Consider the following 20,370-nt stretch of genomic DNA (forward strand, 5'->3'; position numbering starts at 1 on the left):
GTACTGATTCATTCACTTAACAAGTGTTTACTGAAATCCTAATGCGCCTGCTACTAGGCTAGGGGCTAAATATACAATAAATAGGACCCTTTCTAGAAGGGCTACCTCATTTTGGCTCTCCAGGAGAATAAAGGATAATCAGGAATTAACCAGGTGAAGAGACAGAAAGCATGTCTTGGGCAGACTGTATTGCTTGTGAGTGTCCAGGGAAGAGAAACCCAAAATATTCAATTTGGTGGGAGCCTGAATTAGCAGCAAGAGCCTAACTAGCCAGGTGGGAGGAAGAGGGTACAGGGACAAGTAGGGGCTAGATCATGCACGTTGTAGGAGCTCATGCTCATAATAGAGGCCATGGGAAGAGAGAAGGGTTTTAAGCAGGAGATTCTGTAACAGTTTACAAATCTCTTTGTGGTGCCTTTTAGTTTACAGTATTTATTAACACATTAACCAGGATATTTTAATGGATAAATGTGGACTTACCTGCGGTCACTATATGGTATAAGGGCAGTAAAAATAATTTAATTCAAATGGTACAAACGCCATTCCTATTGTACTGCTTAGCACAGTCTGTAATAAACAATATGCTATACAGGATGTGGTTTCAAGTTTACAAATCTTTTATAACTTTTAGTGTACTGATGCCAAACTATTTATGTAAAAGTGGAACTTAAAAAAATTTTTTTAATGTTTATTTATTTTTGAGAGAGAGAGAGAGAGAAAGAGAGCAGGGGAGGGGCAGACAGAGAGGGAGACACAGAATCCAAAGAAAGCTCCAGGCTCCGAGCTGTCAGCACAGAGCCCCACACAGGGCTCGAACTCACAGACCATGAGATCACGACCTGAGCCGAGGCCAGACACTTAACCGACTGAGCCACCCAGGCGTCCTGTAAAAGTGGAACTTTTAACTCTTCCTTCCTTCTGTCTTCTCCAAACCTTTTCTCCTTTATTCTTCTAGTTGGCACTGTCACAGAAGCAGAAAGCTAATAAAAATGTTCTGAATGCCTGCCACGGTCTAGGTACAATTCTAGCTGCTTATGTACGTTCTTAGACAATCCTGTGATGGTATGAATTCTCATTTCAATTTTATAACTGAGGGATTTTATGTACCAAGAACTTTAGTAGCTTGTCTAAAGTAAACTATAAGGAGTTACCTTTTTTTTTTGTCCAAAACTAAATACATTTATAGGACGTCTTTGTCTGGAATCAAACACACGAGGAAGCAGCAGAGAGAAGGGACGAGGGACAGAGTTCCCCAAACCTCAGGAAAGAGCAGACACAGTTCTGGGCGGCACCATGTAAGTGGCTGGCTCTGCAGAGAGAATCAAGACCTGGGTCACCTGCAGGCCTGCTCTTTCACAACACCTGATTTCCAGCCGCAGAAAACAGTGGGCTCCTCACCCTGGCACTGGTGCACCGACACAGCACAACGTGGGTGAATCTTATGGAAAGATGAGGTTGGTGTGTGCTTATTTATCAGGAGCCAGAGCTGGCTGCTCGGAAGAAGGGCAGGAGCGATTTGGCTCAGGCAAGAGAATCATTTATAAAGTCCCGTATCAGGCATGGGTCCTTGGGTGGATTACTGACAATCTGGAATCCATCAACCTAGAGCCAGAAAACCTTTCCTGAATTCTCCACTATGGTATTTGATAAGAGTCTCTTCAGAGGTACAGGGGTCCAAAAGACCTCTAAGATCCTACATTTCAACTTGCCTGTTAAAGTATCCACTGATTATCCTCCTTACACAAATATTGCACACTATTTTTTTTAATGTTTATTTATCTTGAGAGAGAGAGACAGAGACAGAGAGGGAGAGGGTGAGAAAGGGTGAATTCCAAGCAGGTTCTGGCTGTCAGTGCAGAGTCCAATGGGGGGCTTGATCCCATGACTGTGAAATCATGACCTGAGCCTAAATTAAGAGTCTGATGCCCAACCGGCTGAGCCACTCAGGTGCCCCTATAGAACACTAGTGTTACCCAGCCCTCCAGTCTTTGTAAGGTATGTTCCACCCTCTTTGACCCTGTTATGGACTGAACTGTATGCCCCCCAAATTCATAGGTTGGAGCCCTAACTACCATGTGACTGTATTTGGAGATAGGGCCTTATGGAGGTAATTAAAGTTAAATAAAGTCATATGGCTGGGGCCCTAATCCAACAGGACTGCTGTCCTTATAAAAAAGAGGAAGAAACAGTAGAAACATGCATGCACAGAGAAAAAGGACATATGCGGACACAGTGAGAAAGCAGCTGTCTGCAAGTCAAGGAGGGAGGTCTCAGGAGAAACCAACCCAGCTGGCTACTTGATTCTGGACTTCCAATTTCTAGAACTGTGAGCAAAAAATTTTTAAGCCCTTAGTTTATTGGTACTTTGTTACAGCAGTCCTGGCAGATTGACCCCGTTCTACAACCTGATGGTGTCAGATGAATCACTCACTACTACCTGCCACGGCACCGCAAATGGACAACACCTTAATTCTACCCATTTTAGAGCCTTACCAGCTTACAGTACGGTGTTCAACACTATTATTTCATCTCCTGGTGTAGAAACGATGGCCTTGTCACCAAACTCCATCACCAACATCATTAGGGAGGCTACATCCCTCAAAGCAAAGAAACCGTCTTTGGAGCATGTCACCATCATACCATTACTGACATTGAAGCGAAAAACCGCTATACAGTGAGGAATCCGTGTGCTGCACATGCCAACAGTCCACATCCTGGCAGTGGAGTTACGGCCATTCCTTCATCGTACTGAAGGTACGGGACTAAAGCCACACGGCTTATATTCTGCTATCTAATCTATACAGTCTGCTTACACTACAGTGTGTATTTTTATCCAGTATGTCATCTTCTCATCTGAGGATCACTTACTCTCTTCTGAGCATCTTCGTATACACAAAAAACTTCTCTGCTTTTTAAAATTTGCAGTGGATTCTGCGTCAATTGTCTCCCCCATCTCCAATTACATTTTGTTATTATCTCGCTATTTTAGGGTAGCGTAAAGCTCCATAAAAAAGTTGAGAGACGCAATCCCATCAGGAGGTTTCTTTTAACTTAACACCGTGTCTACTTTCCTCTTTATTTTGGTAGGTCTTGTCATAGGAATTGTCTCGACCATTCTTGTGACGAGTGTCTTCTATAACGCACCACTGCTTAGCACACAGTGCTTGAGCATGTAGGAACGACACAACACCCTCAGCAGTATCTTTGAGCTGACAGAGCAGTTATGAAATATTTCTGCAAAAGAAGTTTAAAAAATTCATTCATGTGCCCATGTTGGTAATGGCAGGTCTGGGAAATGAGATTTTTTTTTTTTTTGAAACAAAATTCACTCGATCACATTTTGTCTGTAATTCACATACTTGAAACAGAGTTCCTTCTTTTCAAACTGGCCAAACTACTTGGGTGCAGTCATGATAGGAGTGCCAGGGTAAGCTTTTATTTATTTTTTTCCTGACATTCCTTTTTTAGTCTTCAAAGCAGTGCTCGTCAGAGACTATTTCTTGGTAAGCAGGGTCTGCCAGGCTGTTGTAAGACATTGAGGTGAATTCCTCTTCGTATTACCTTCTGAGAAATTTTCATTGTAGTTGTCTCTGAAGAGTTCTCAGTGGCTCTTGAAACCAGTGTACGGAGGGAACATTAACCAGTATTGCTGAGCAGCAGATGTTTCTTGCAACTTCAATTATAATATAATCTAAAAATTAATATTAATAATGGTCCCAAGTCATTCAACAAGCAAAGTTATGTTGAATAAACTCATAAAGGTGAGTACTTTCTCCTTTAGGACCACTTCAGCTGGGTCTACAATCATCAGGAACTTCTTTGTGCCAGGCTGCAGACAAGGTGGACCTGAATCCTACCACATTCCCTCCGCTTTCTCCTTGCTTAACTTGATTTCAGACTCCTGGCCTCTAGAAACAGTAAAAGAATAAACTTTTGTTGTTTTAAGCCACACTGTGTTTGTGGTAATTTGTTACTACAGCCCTAGGGAACTAATACATGTGAATTTTACTTTGGTGAATGCTGGATTTTCTTGTATTCCCTTAAAGAGAATTGGATCTTTTACTGGTGTGTAGTCATTGAGATTAGTTTTGACCCTTTTCAGGTTTGTTAGAACAGATTCATGAGGATTTTGGTCTAGGGCTCAATAACCCCCACTACTTCCTGCTAATTTTCCTCGATGCCCCACACTTTAGAAGGTTTTGCCATTATGGCTGTCAGGAATGTGAATTGTTCCCATTCTGTTGTGTAGCTAATTTCTGACGATCCTTTCCTTACGTATGGAGTTTTACCCCAAGCACAGACACATCAGTACTCAGCCAAAGACTTATTTTAAAAAGTTCATTTATTTTGAGAGAGAGAGTGAGAGCGAGTTGGGGAAAGGTAGAGAGAAGGAGAGAAAGAGAATCCCAAACAGGCTCCGTACTGTCAGTGCAGAGTCCAATGCAGGGCTTGAACTTACAAACCATGAGATCATGGCCTGAACCAAAGTCAGATGCTTAACCAAATGAGCCACCCAGGCGCCCCTCAGCCAAACACGTATTAAAAGTCCTCCTTATGGTTATTGGCAGGATTATGACCAATTAACATAAAGTGAAACGAAAAGGAACATCTCAGGTTTATTATTTTTTTTTTTGCCAGAAGCCTTGTTACAATTTAAGGCACATCAACTAAAATGTGTACAGTTTTAGTGCTCAAGGTAAATGCACTTACGACTTTATTACACATTTGGCATTCTTTTTTTTTTTTTTTTTTTTAAATTTTTTTTTCAACGTTTATTTATTTTTGGGACAGAGAGAGACAGAGCATGAACGGGGGAGGGGCAGAGAGAGAGGGAGACACAGAATGGGAAACAGGCTCCAGGCTCCGAGCCATCAGCCCAGAGCCCGACGCGGGGCTCGAACTCCCGGACCGCGAGATCGTGACCTGGCTGAAGTCGGACGCTTAACCGACTGCGCCACCCAGGCGCCCCTTGGCATTCTTTAAGAAAGTGCATTAAGCTTTAATATAGATATATTCAGGTTACACTTGTGTTTCAAATGATAAAACATTGTACTTTTTTGATTTTACATATTTTGTCCTCATGTATACAGGAGATGCTTAAAGTGAGCTCTGGCTACGTGGCTGGCCTTGAATTTATCACTCTGGGTATACTGGTACAGCAACTTACATGCAAGAACAATTAACTGGAGCAAAGGGAGAAGATACTTCTTTCTGCAGACTCCATAAGGACTGTGCAGAAATGAGTATGTCTCAGCCAGGCAGTTCCATTTACGTGTAAATGTACTGGGTTTTATGTAGTTACAACATGATGGGTCTGTAGCTTTTTAAACTAGCAAACCCCTGAGAGACTGTACCTTCCAGCTGAAATACTTATAATAGATTATGTTTCAAATGCTGTTTTCTGCTTCTTGGACATTGAGGAAACATTCTTAATTTTGTAGAACTGGCAACAGGGTTCCCCCACCCTCTTCTCTCAAGCTGTAAACTGCTTTTTTTTTTTTTTTTTTTTTTTTTTTTTACAAGAAGTTATAAGAAGTCTGGGTACAGCTGTAGTATTTCAAATGCTTTCTGAGAGAAAGAAACTGTTTCCTTGGCCAATGAAGAAACTTCTCAAGTAATCAAAGAGCAGTTTATATATCCTGATCCTTTTTTTTTTTTTTTTTTTCCGCACAGTGTTTTTCTCTGGAATTATAATGGCTACAACAGCCTCATCAAACACTGTCTTCAATCCCTCTGGGTTAAAGTTGAACTTTCCACATGGTGGCCCCTGTCTCTTGCTAGTTTCTGTCCTTGTTCTATATATAAACAAGATTTTCTTTCATATTCAGTTTTGCTAAAGTTTTGGGGCTCACCTTGAAGATCAGTCTGAGTTCCTACTAAACGAGGCACATTTAGTGCGTGTTCTCTAAGTTCTGATGCCCATTCCTCTTTCACATTTCGAAATAAGGTCACAGAGAAGCATGTAAGGAAGACATCATGCACTGCATAAGATACAGGCCTCAGATGACCATAGTGTTCCTGTCTGATGACTATCTTCCTGTTCTGCTGTATCACAGAGTCTCAGGATGGGGTGCTTGCCCTCCGCCCCGTAGCTGACTGCACTGAAGATGGTGGGCACCACTCCTCCAGGAAGGCGTCGGTGGCACAGCTCATGAGTAGGTATGTCTTGCCAACTGCCATGCCCTTGAGCATCAGCCTCTGGGTGGGCCCCCCTTTCCTGCCATGGCTATGCCCACCCACTGCCCCCAGCAACCATTTAACAAGTAAAATAAGATTTAAGAAAGTCTCATTCCTCACTGATGTCAATTACAGAATATATTTGGTCTTTATTACTAAAATAGAAAAAAAGAGCAGATTAAAAAATGCTAGTAGAAAACCAAATTTAACAAAACATTCTAAATCGCACAGAAATACATTACTGAATATTTCAATGACTACTTTACTAAGTGACACTGGGACTGTATTTTATTTCATGAGAGGAATAAAAAGCATACAGCCCATTTCAAGCATCATGTGGTAGGAAGATATATGGTCTCTTATGATTATTTCCGTAAGTACTATGTAAGATACCCCACAGATGTTTATAAAAAAAGAAACCAAGGTCCTATTATTTTTAACTGATCTTATCTGGATAATAATAAATTAAGAAAACAGAGATTAAAAAAAGTAAATAATTGCACGAAGTTTATTGTCTCTGTGCCAGACAAACTATCTGTTCCTATCCTGCTATATAATGTTAGTATATGTGAACCTTAAACACTTTATCAAACAAATATTTGAAAATACTAAATTCCAAATATCTTCTGGTAAAGTAAGTAGGGTAATGGAAAGAATACCAAACTAGGAATTAACATGTTTAGTTGCCAGTCCTGTTTGGGCTTCCAAGGCTGAAATGTACCATAAAACACTCAGACTGGATGGCTGTAAATGAACAGGTCTGGACCAGATGCTATGTGGTATGCCCTTGAGCTTTCAAAATTCTATCATAACATGTACTCAAGAAACTATTCCAAAAAAATAACATTCACAAATTTCAAGGTAAATTCAAAATAGTAATTTGTTGGATAATAGTGTAGCTATATTATTTGTGATCATCCATAAATTGGAAAAGCTTGTTTAACTGCTACAACACCACACCGGAAAAGCCTCCTGGTACTGAATAAAGAACAACAACAATACAGCATTTCTTCTGAATTACCATTTAGAAATTACTACTTCTTTGACAAATAGGAATGACTTGACCTTTGGACTTCACATATAAAGCCACTCATTTTATTTGATGATTGGTATCACTTAAAACTTTTCCTGTTAGAAATCGTAATTCACACATTTTGTTGCACTGAATCATTAGTGCTTCATTTGAGAAGGAGCTCAGATGTAACCTTTTATTGGTTATCTCCTAAAAAAATCAAGAGGATGATGCAGGCTATTTTATAGACTGGAGTACAGATTTTGTTGTTGTTGTTAGTGAAGAAAAATGGCAGTGTAATTTTTCTTTCTTGGAAGGGATAGCAAAAAGAGAATTATGAATCATTGATTTAAGTTAGGGTTTTTATGGTGTGCTCTCCAGACCAGCAGCAGCAACATTACCTGGAAATTTGTTAAAAATGCAAATTCTTAGACCCCATTCCAGAGCAACTAAAATCATTTATTCTGGGGATGGGCCCAACAATCTGTGTTTTAACAAGCCTTCCAGGTGACTCTAACATACTTAAAAGTTTACTTAGTATTTTATTTCAATGATCTACTTTATAAAACATGCACACTTCTTTTTTGCACATATAAGGTATGCAACTGAATGGGTAAGAAGCATAAAATATAAAGCCAAATCTTGTAACAAAGTGTTACTGGCAAAACTTTAAAAAAAGAAAAAGTAAACCTGTTCTTCCTTTCCTATTAGTTTTACTTATCTTGCTTAGTTTTCCTCTTGTCTCACTGAAATGCTGACTAGCTCTAGATCTGAGTAATTTAACATCTACTCCGTCATTTTATCAATAAGCACATGATCAAACTGCAACCAGGAGTCAGGGCAAACATTCCTTCAGTTTCCCTACAGCCTCTTAAGGATTAGTGAGATCTTTAAAACAGGAAAACAAGCAGAACTGAAAAACAGAATCTGTTCATTGAGCAACAATTATGAGGTACCTACTGTGCCTGAGCTATTCTGACAGGCTGGGGAGATAGCAGTGAACAATACAGACAACAATCCCTGCTCTAAGAGAGCTTCTGTTTTTGTTTTGTTTTTTATTTTTTTTAAATGTTTGTTTATTTTTGAGACAGAGAGTGCAAGTGGACCAGAGGCAGAGAGAGGTGGAGACACAGAATCTGAAACAGGCTCCAGGTTCTGAGCTGTCAGCACAGGACCTGATGCGGGGCTTGAACCCACAAACCAAGAGATCATGACCTGAGCTAAAGTCTGATGCTTAACCGACTGAGCCACCCAGGCGCCCCAGAGAGCTTCTGTTTTACTGGATATTTTATTGTTTTTGGTCTGGTAAGCCTTTTCAGAAAAAGGGCTACTTTTAATACTTGTACAAGTTACTCTTCTGTTTATCTATTTTTAAGTTGCTAATACACAGTACCAGGGTGTGTGCTCATATTAAATTCTAAAATAATTATTTATGAATTTCTTTTTTTTTTAATTTCTTTTGAGAGAGAGAGAGAGTGCGCACATGTGCATGAGCGGGGGGGGGGGGCGGGCAGAGAGAGAGAGGGAGAGAGAGAATCTGAAGCAGGCTCCATGCTGTCAGCACAGAGCCTGATGTGGGGCTGGAACCCACAAACTGTGAGATCATGACCTGAGCTGAAATCAAGAGCTGGATGCTTAACTGAGCCACCCAGGTTCCCTAAGTTATGAATTACTCCTGAAAGTATAATAAGTTTCTTTAAATTCTTATAATAAACCATAAGCTATGAGTAAATAAAAAATTATTAAGAGCTAGATGCAAACAATATATTTAAACAAGAATAAATTCAAGTATTTGCAAATAACATATTACTCACAATTTATAAACACAGTTTTAGCAGTTATAAATTTTAAACTCTATAGTTTAAAGCAGAAATTCATAGAGATTATATATAGAAATATATCCCTTATGATAAATGAATATTCTTTTTAACTGTATTGTATTTATTACCTGGTTTTACCTACCTGTAGATGATACTTACCTAGCCAGGTCTTTCCATAGCCATAGGGTTGTGAGAGGTAGTAAAAAAATTTCAAAAGTACATAACTACATAAATGTTAAAGAACTTAAAAATAAACATAAATAGATAAATAAGTTATAAAAGGGTCTTCAAACAGACAGACCTGTATTGCTGTAAAACTACTTTGGAAAAACCCTCTCTAAACTTGAAAAGGCACTTAGTAGGGACTCCAATGTCCAATAATTTCCATTGTTTTCTTTTAGAGTGAGGTACAGGTTTATGCCTCTGTGCTTAAGTATGCATAATAGTCATAAAACACCTGTTACTTAAAAATAACATAAGGTCTGAAGACAAGTCTTTTGAGAATGAAATTTAAATCTCTTTTTGGTGCTTAATGGCATCTTCAGGATTTCCTGAGCACCAATTCTAAGTGCAAACAGTTGTAGTCCTTAATATTTCAAGACAATCTATTACAGAAACTTTTGAGATCTACTTAAAAGCACTCCTTGATCTCACACTCCGTAAGTTCGAGCCCCGCGTCGGGCTCTGTGCTGACAGCTCAGAGCCTGGAGCCTGTTTCAGATTCTGTGTCTCCCTCTCTCTCTGCCCCTCCCCTGTTCATGCTCTGTCTCTCTGTCTCAAAAATAAATAAACGTTATAAAAAAAAAAGCACTCCTAAAAACATGTGTTAAATTTATTAACAGATTATAAACAATTTCTAAAAAGATGAATTAATTAAGATCTCATTCATGTAATAAGTATCTCAAGTGTGTGCTATATAGAAGGCCATAGACACAGTATAGGAAATACAGAGAAATGCAGCCTACAGTTCTTGACCTGAAAATGCTTAGCATAAAATTAAGAAAAATATAGTTTCATATACTGTACACTAAAAAATCTTTATTTTTAAAGTTTAGAAGAAGTTAATAAATTTACAATAATCTGTTTTATGAGATATTTTATATAAACACATCTCATTTAGATGTTTTAGTTTTAATCAACCAAGATTTTACATTTACTAATTCTAAAACAAGTGTATGAATCTGTTTGAGTCTTTTCTCAGCATCAATATACATCTACTGGTATTTAATAATTTGTGATGCTATAGGTATGTGTGTATTCATGTAGTTATATCTAGAAATATATGTATCTACCATTTATTTAATGTTTACTATATGCCAGGGATGTGCTAAGCACAAAGAGCATACAAGTATATTCTGTGTGTGTGTGTGCGTGTGCGTGTGTGTGTGTGTGTGTGTGTGTGTGTGTGTGTCTGTGCATACAGGTCTGCTTTTCTCCTAAGCCTATGCTTTTAGTCACTAAATTTACAGATTTAATTTTGAAGTTAGAGGCCTTCATGGAACCAAGTAAATATGAAGCTGCTTGGTTCATTGACTGTGACTTTCCTTAAGAATATGCTGAAAGGAGGGTATTAAACACTTGGCATTTCTATTAAAGAAGGCACCTAAAGAAGATCATCAAAGCATTTTCTTCATATTAGCTTCTTATTCACAATTAATGGATGACACCAAACTGGGAAGTTATGTGGGAAACCATCACTGGGCCAAGGTCACAGCTTTTTATGTATATTAACATATGTGCCCATCTGATCACTGCACTTTATATTTAAGGGTGGAGGGAATTACTGAAATGCTACAGGCAGAGTTAATTAGGAAAAACTTTGCAAAAGGGTCTTGGGTAATAAGTTTAAATGTAAAGAAAAGCTTTTTAGGTTGCTGATAGCTACACATCAATAATTCACTGCTCATCTTATTTAAACACGACGCTTCCCTATTTCCAATTCTAATGTCAATCCACATATGCCAGAAAAAGCTCATGTACATGCATGTGAACATGTGGTTTGGTGGGGAGAAGAATAACAGAAAGATGATGAAAAAGCTTAATGGAAAATGTCCCTATGTTAGTATATAATTTTAACTGTGTTATGTATGGAGATGTACACACTTAAGGAACATGAAACTTACCATTTCAAATAGAAAAATATGAATCAGCAAATGGAATTTTTAAGATGGAAGTGGAAAATTTTAACTTTAGAACAAATGAGTAAAGGGGAAGCACTTTTGGAACAGGGGAGTAATGAAAAACGGCTCTTCCATAAAGGCAAGCACACTGGCAAAAATGGTCAAAACCAACTTTTTAATAAGTATGAAAATTAGCCAAAGGGTTGCAACAATTCAAAAAGCATGTATTCTCCCTCTCTCTTTCTCTCTCTCTCTCCCTCTCTCTCTCTCTCTCTCTCTCTCTCTCTCACACACACACACACACACACACACACACACAGTTGAATCTTGGCAAAAACTGCAAACTTTGAGGAACTTTAACCTGTCCTGTTCCCATCACTCTCTTACCAGCTCTATGGCAGCCTCAAAAACCGACTCACAACAATGGTAACTGAAAACCATGAGGCTAGCAGTCACCAGATAGGGCAAAATGGGTTCAGAGTGCCTCCAAAGCCCTATATCCAGAGAAGGGTCATTATATGACCTATATGGAAGCCCCTGAAAAGTCTGTAAAGTTCCATTCTCTGGGCTCATCTTTATTTGATGTGACTCAGAGCCAGAAGTGTGAACAGCTGTATCCTGAGGATATTTATCAAAAACCATCAGTGGCAACTCAGATGATGATATGAGTTAGGAAAAGTAAGGGGCTGGCCAAAAATTAAAAGGCAACACTGGGAAATGATATGTCTACAGGATACTCTGAAAAGCTCCCACATATTCCTGGAAATCTAGAAGGCCATGCACATGTGCAGGGCTGTGTGTATGCCTAAGAAAGACCAGAGAAGGCTCTAATTTTCATCTCTGGTTGACCTCTGTGCAAACAGAAAGTAAAATCTAACTAAGAGTTATACACAGCATATTGAAGCAATGAAAATAAGTCCCAACACACACAGAGCCCCTTGGAAAAGGGTGCAGAACTTGGTTCCAGGCATTTAAGGCAATTTCTGTCCAACCATTAGTTGACTACTAAGCAGACCAAACAGACATTTCAGTGATCAAAAAACCAAAAAAATATAGACTTTATATAATTACTTCAGGAAAGTCACCAACTAAAATAGTAACAATAACAAAAAATGACAAATCATGCGGAGTGGGTATAGAGAATCTAATTTCCAGGTCTGCCAATTTATATCATTTCAAATGTCCAGTTATCAACCAAAAATTATGATAAATATAAAGAGACAGTAAAGTATAACTCTACACAGGAATCAAAGAAGTTAAGAGAAACTATCCCTGAGGAATAGACAGTAGATTTAATATATATACACACATACATATATGTTTATGCATGCATGCATGCATGCATGTATGTATATGTACACATGTACATATGTACGTATGTATGTATATATACATACATATATGTTTATGTATGTATGTAAAGATATGTATATATACATATACATATGTTTATAAAGATATATATATAATAAAGACATACATATACATATATAAAATAAAGACACACACGTATATACACATATAAAATAAATATAGTATATATAACATACATATACACATATACATACATATATATTACATATACATATACATATATATACATTACATACATATACACATATAAAATAAATATATTACATATCTATACCTATATCTATATCTATCTATATATATGTAGACAGAAAGAAAGTGTAAGAATTACAGCAAACAGAAAATGTCAATGGGGGCATCTGGGTAGCTCAGTTGGTTAAGTGTCTGACTTTGGCTCAGGTCATGATTTCCTGGTCTGAGTTCGAGCCCTGCATTGGGCTCTGTGCCGACAGCTCAGAGCCTGGAGACTGCTTCAGATTCTGTGTCTCCCTCTCTCTCTTCCCCTCCCATGCTTGTACTCTGTCTCTGTCTCTCTCTTAAAAATAAATAAATAAACATTAAAAAATTTAAAAAATAAGAAAATAAAATGTCATTGAAAAATAGAAATTATTAATAAAATAAAAATTCTGGAGTTGAAAAGCACAATATTAACTAGAGGGGCTCAAGAAATTTGAACTAGTAGGGGAAAGAGTCCGTGAACTTCTAAGATAAGTATTTTGGAATTATCTAGTTTGAGGAACAGAAAGAAAAAAGAAGAAAAATGTCAGAGCCTCAGAGATCTACGGGATACCACCAACTGTACTATCATATGCATAACAGGAGTCACAGAAGGAGAGAAAAGGGAGAAAAAATATTTGAATACATAATGGCCCTAACGTCCCCAATTTTGATGAAAAACATTAATCTGTACATCCAAGAAGCTAAACAAACCCCAACAGGATAAACTCAAAAAGCTCCAGATCTAGGAAGATCATAATCAAATCGCTGAAACCAAACACAAGAATCTTGAAAGTAGCAACAGAAAAACACATCACGTAGAAAGGATTCTCAATAAGACTAACAACAGACTTCTCATCAGAAAACTTGGAGATCAAAAGTTAGTAGGAATATGTTTTCAACATTTTGTGTTCAAAGACTCTGCCTATCATTCAATATGCAGTAAAACTATTCAATATGCAGCAATTAACATATTCCCAAATAAATGATAATAGAGATCATTACTAGCAGATCCACTCTTCAAGAAAAACTAATGGAGGTTCTTCAGGTTGAAACAAAAAGTCATTTGACAGTAACGCAAATCTACATGAAGAAATAAAGAGCAGCAGAAAAAGTAACTACATAGGTAAATATAAAAAGACTGGTTTTTTTTGTAACTTCTCCATTTGATTTAAAAGACACTTCTTTTTTTAAATTTTTTTTATTTTTATTTAAAAAAAATTTTTTTTTTCAACGTTTTTTATTTTTTATTTTTGGGACAGAGAGAGACAGAGCATGAACGGGGGAGGGGCAGAGAGAGAGGGAGACACAGAATCGGAAACAGGCTCCAGGCTCTGAGCCATCTGCCCAGAGCCCGACACAGGGCTCGAACTCACGGACCGCGAGATCGTGACCTGGCTGAAGTCGGACGTTTAACTGACTGTGCCACCCAGGCGCCCCAAAAGACAACTTCTTAAGGAAATAATTACAAAAATGTGTTGATGAGTTTACAGTGTATAAAAATGGAATCTATATAATAGTAGCACAAAGGAGACAAAAAGATAAAGAGCTGTATTATAGTAAAGTTTTTACATACTACTTAAATGAAGCTAATTTAATTCAAACTACATTGTTTTAAGTCAAAACGTTAACTGTACTTCTCAGTGTAACCACTAAGAAAACAACTCACAGAATATATATATATATATATATATATATATATATATATATAAAGAAAAAGGGAATTAAAATTGTATAGTAAAGAATATTAATTTAACCCAAAACAGTGAGCAATAAAGAAATAAAGGAACAAAAAGATATGTCAGACATAAAGAAAACCACATCGTAGACTTAATTCTACCTCATCAATAATTACTTTAAAGGTAAATAAATTAAATGCTCCAAACAGAAAATAGAGATTATCAGAATGGAAAGAAATGATTCAACTGTATGCTATCAGAGAAATATTTTAGGTTTAAAGACAAAAAAAAAAAAGGGTATGAAAAAAATACACCACACAAACAAAAGAGAGCTGCATATCAGATCTCTGATATCAGACAAAATAGAATTTAAAACAAAAACTGTCAGTAGAGACAAGAATATTTCAATGATAAAAAGTGAATCAGAAAGACATAAGTATAAATATGTATGCACCTCCTATAGCCTCTAAGTACATGAGGCAAAACTGATAGAACTAAAAGATGAAATAGTTCAACAACAACTGAAGCTGGAGACTTCAATACCCCACTTTTAATAGTGAATAGAATTAGGCCCAGTGTCAACCCAGAAACAGATGACTTGATCAAAACTACAAACCAATTAGATCTAACAGACATTTATAGAATGCTGCACCCAACAAAAGCAGAGTACTTATTTTTCTTATTAGCACACAGAACATTCTCTAGGATAGACAATATGCTACACCCCAAAATAAGCCTTTATTATTTTTTTTAAGTTTTTAATTTTTTTTTCATTTTTTTGAGAGAGAGAGAGACAGAGCACGAGTGGGGGAGGAGCAGAGAGAGAGGGAGATACGAACCCAACGCAGGCTCCAGGCTTTGAGCTGTCAGCACAGAGCCCAATGCAGGGCTTGAACTCACAAATAGTGAGATCATGACCTGAGCTGAAGTTGGATGCTTAACCGGCTAAGCCACCCAGGCGCCCCTAGCCTTTACAAAAAAAAAACCCTGAAATAATAGAAAGTATGTTCTACAACCACAATGAAATGAAAATAGAAATCAGTTACAGGAACAATTTGGGAAATTCACAGATGTGTGGAAATCAAACAACACACTTCTTAATAACCAATGGGTCACAAAGACATCACCAAAGAAATTAGGAAAAGATACATGAAAAGGTAAACATAATGTGCCAAAAATCTATGAATGCAGCAAAAGCAGTGATCTGAGGAAATTTTGTAGCTATAAATGCTTTTGTTGAGAAGAGAGATATTAAATCAACAGCTAATCTTATATTTAAAAAAATAAAACTAAACGCAGAATAAACAGAAGGAAGGGAATAATATAAACACTAGCATGGAAGTAAATGAAATAACAAATGGAAAAAAGAAAAAAGAAAATTAATAAATCTAAAATTAGTTCTTTGAAAGACCAAGAAAATCAACAAAACTTTAACTAGGTTCACCATGGGTTGGAGGTAACATTCAAAATAATAAAATCAAATATGAAAGAGGAGATAGCAGTATTAGCCTTAGATAAATAAAAAGGATCCTAAGGGAGTGCTATTATCAACTGTATGCTAACAAATTAAATAGCCTAGATGAAAGGAATAAATTCCTATAAAGACACAACATTGACTGAAGAAGAAAAAGAAAATCTGAATAGACCTGTAAAGGTAAAGAGACTGAAGTAGCAATCAAAAAACTTCCCACAAAGAAAAGCCCCCAAACAGTATGTATCATTGGTGAATTGTACCAAATGTTTAAAAACAAAATAACATCAAACTTTTGCAAACTTCCACAAAAAAATAAGAGAAATCAACACTTTCCAACTCATTCTATAGAGACAGTATTACTGTGATCCCAAAACTAGACAAGAAAACTACAGACTAAGATCTCTTATGAATATTTATGTAAAAGCATGAATAAAATACCAGTGAACAGAATCCACATGTAAAAAGTATTATATAACATGACCAAATGAAATTTATCCTAGGAATGACAGGTCTGTTTAACATGAAAATCAGTCAATGTAAAAGACCTTATTAATAGCGTTAAGGACAAAACCCACACAATTATCTCAATAGATACTGGAAAAGCATTTAACAAAGTCCAACAGCCTTCCCTGATAAAACACTCAACAAATTAAGAACACAAGAAAACTTCCTCAACCTGATCAAGGCTGTGTGCAAAAAACACACTACTTACAACACACTTAATGGTCAAAGACTGAAAGCTTCCCCCCAAAGATTAAGAATAAGACAAAGATATCCACTCTTGCCACTTCAACACTGCACCGGAGATGCTAGCTAGAATAATTAGGCAAGGAACAAAAAGGCATTCAGATGGAAAGGAAGAAGTAAAACTTTCTGTATTAGCAGATGACATGATCTCATATAGGTAATCTCAAGGAATCTATAATCCGCTCCCCCCAACATCTTTTAGAACAATAAATTCAGCAAGGTTGCAGAATACAAGATCAATATAAAAAATCAAGTATATTGCTATGATATAAGCCGAGGAATGAATAATCTGAATATAAAACCAATTCCATTTGCAACAGCATCAAAAAGAATGAAGTACTTCAAATAGAAGTCTAAGAATTTTATACTGAAAGCCACAAAATACCACTGAAAGAAGTTAAAGACTATCTGGGGCACCTGGGTGCCTCAGTTGGTTAAGCGTCCAACTTTGGCTCAGGTCCTGATCTCACGGTTCGTGGGTTTGTGAGTTTGAGACCCACATTGAGCTCCCTGCAGTCAGAGCAGAGCCCACTTTGGATCCTCTGTCCTCCTCTCTTTCTGCCTCTCCCCTGCCCATGCTCTGTCTCCCTCAAAAATAACCATTAAGAAATTAAAAAGTATTTAAATAAACTGAAAGATCCATGTTACTAGATTGGAAGACTTAATACTAGTAAGATTAAAATACTCTTCAATTTTGATCTACAGATTCAATAAAATCCCTATCAAAAAATTTATAGAAACTGAGAAGGTGACTGTACACAATAAACCTAGTATCACCAAAACAATCTAGAAGAAGAATAAAGTCAGAGGACATGCCCTGATTTTAAAACTTACTACAAAGTTATAGTAATTAAAACAGTAGATTACTGATTTAAGACAGGCATATGGAACAAAAGAATACAATCAAAGAGCAGAGATATAAGTCCTTGCATTCATGGTCAAGAGATTTTTGACGAGGGTGCCAAGACCATTAAATGGGAGAGGAATATTCTTTTTTTTTTTCTCTTCTTCTCTTTTTAAGTTTTTCTGAGAGAGAGTGTGTGAGCGAAGGAAGGCCAGAGAAAGAGAATCTTAAGCAGGTTCCATGCCCAGCCTCACGAATGTGAGATCAAGACCTGAGACGAAATCAAGAGTCTGAAGTTTAACCTATTGAACCACCCAGGTGCCCAGGAATAGTCTTTTCTTTCTTTTTTTTAAATGTTTATTTTATTTTTTGAGAGAGAGAAGGGGACAGAGGATCCGAAGTGGGCTCCACGCTGACAGCAGTGAGCCTGAAATGACGCCTGACCTCACAAACCATTAGATCATGGCCTGAACCAAAGTCAGAGGCTTAACCGACTGAGCCACCCAGGCATGCCAAAGGACTAGTCTTTTCAATAAATGGTGCTGCTAAAACTGGATAACCCACATGCCAAAAAAGTAAAGTTGCATTCCTAAATCACACCATATGCAAAAATTAACTAAAAACAGATTCCAGAACTAAAGGCAAAACTAGATGTATAAGAAAACTGGAGTCATTCTTTGTGACCCTGGATCAGACAGTGGTTTCTTAGATATGACATCAAAAGCACAAGTGACTAAAGCAGAGAGTAGATAAATGGACTTTATAAAAATTTTTTAAAAATATTGTGATTCAAAGGACACAAGAAAAAGACAACCTAAAGAATGCAAGAAATATCTAAAATCATATACTTGGTAAAAGACTTGTATCCAGAATATATAAAAAAAAACTCTTAAAGTCAATAATAAAAAAATAAACCTAATTAGACATAAGTAATACAAATATATTTACATCATGTTTATATTTATATATAATTTATATAATATGCAATTGATGTTTATATAATGTGTTTACATTTATACATCATATGCCTGGCTCATGGTAAGTACTCAGTAAGTGTTAGGTAGAACTATTATTATTTAACTCCTAAAGTTCTTTGAGTTATCACAGAGGGATTTTGTAAGAAAGTACTTCTGTAGGATGCCCAAGGGTATAAATGTGGTCCTATTTTTCAAATTAAATATAGAGTTGCTAACTTTAACTCGATTTCTAAAAACAATTCATTTCTACATTTGGCACAATAAGCTTTTAATCCAATATATGCATATACATATACGTAACATATATTCACTTAAAAATACTTCTAATTTATAATATAGTAAAATATAATTGCAATTTTCCAATTAGGAAATAGGCAAAGGATTTGAATAGACTTTTCCAGAGACAATACACTTACATCAATTCAAAAGATGCTCTATCATTAGTCACTAAGGAAACACAAATCAAAGTCAGAAGATACTACTCAACCACTACAATGGATATAATAAAAAGGACAGTAACAAGTGTTAGTGAGGATGTGGGGAAATTTAAACCCTTGTACATGGCTGGTGGGATTTTAAAGGTTTAGACACTTTGGAGAACATTTGGGCAGTTCCCCAAAAATGTTAAACATAGAGTTACCATATAACACAGCAATTCCACTGCTAAATATATGTCCGAGAGAACTGAAAACATGTTCATACAAAGACCTGCACTTGAATGTTTATAATAGCTAAAAATGGAAGCAACCCCAAAACGGTCGATAGATTAATGGATAAAGAGTGGTATATCCATATAATAGAATATTATTCAGCCATAAAAAGGAATGGAATTCTAATGCATGCTACAACATGGATGAACTCTGAAACCATGCTAAGTGAAAGAAGTCAGACACAATAAGTCATAAGTGATATGACTGCATTTATATAAAATGTCAAGAATAGGCAAATACATAGAGACAGAAAGTAGATTAGTATTTGCCAGAGGCTAGAGAGAGAAGGAAGCAATGGGGGTGATTACTAATGAGCATAGGATTTCTTTTTGAGGTAACAAATACATTTTAAAATTGGAGAGTGGTGATGGTTGTAAAACCCTGTGAATATCCTAAACCCCACTGAATTATAGACTTTAACAGGGTAAATTTTATGCTATGTGAATTATACTCAAATAAATCTGTGATCTTAGGGGCGCCTGGGTGGGCTCAGTCAGTTAAGTGTCTGACTTCGGCTCAGGTCATGACCACACGGTCTGTGAGTTGGAGCCCTGCATTGGGCTCAGTGCTGACAGCTCAGAGCCTGGACATGCGCTTTGCATTCTGTGATTCTTTTCCCCTCTGCCCCTCTGTGCTCTGTCTCTCTCTCTCCCTCTCAAAAACAAGTAAACAATAAAAAAATTAAAAATAAATAAAAATAAAAAGAGAGCATGGAAATTGTGGTTATGGGAGGTGAAGCTGGTTATGATGAATAAAACAACAGATGCAAGCAAAAATACAGAGATGAAAACCATAGTTCTTCACGACAGAGGGGAGAGGCTTGATTCTGGCTTTGGAAATGAATAAGAGAGGTTAGACTGTGGAAATATAATAGAAGAGAAAAAAATGCACGTGAGACCTAAGAGAGATAAGTAAGCTTAATATGTATATTACCAAGGATTTTTGGTAAAAACTGAACAGCTGGTAGCACCAGGGACAGAAAATTAAAGTCCCAATGAAAGTCCTGGGGAAGACAGGAATTTTATTGAGCCGTACTCAATAAAATAATTAGGTTCTTTGAGTTAACAACTGTTAACAGCCTAAGTACGTATTATAAAGATTTTTCTATTAGAATGGAGAAAGTAAAGAGTAAGACCAGAAATATCCACTGAGGAATCATTCCATATCAACTGAAACTTGTGTGTACACAGTGAGCTTTGCAAGTAAGTCCCAGGGAAGAAGGG

General features: G+C 36.8%; 1 protein-coding gene across 9 annotated transcripts in view; it reads right to left on the minus strand.

The window, feature by feature from the left end:
• AHI1 (Abelson helper integration site 1) overlaps nt 1-20,370 on the minus strand; it is a 210,805-nt gene that overhangs the window by 47,900 nt on the left and 142,535 nt on the right. The window lies entirely within an intron of this gene.

The sequence above is a fragment of the Prionailurus bengalensis genome, chromosome B2, assembly GCF_016509475.1.
Source record: "Prionailurus bengalensis isolate Pbe53 chromosome B2, Fcat_Pben_1.1_paternal_pri, whole genome shotgun sequence".
Taxonomy (NCBI): domain Eukaryota; kingdom Metazoa; phylum Chordata; class Mammalia; order Carnivora; family Felidae; genus Prionailurus; species Prionailurus bengalensis.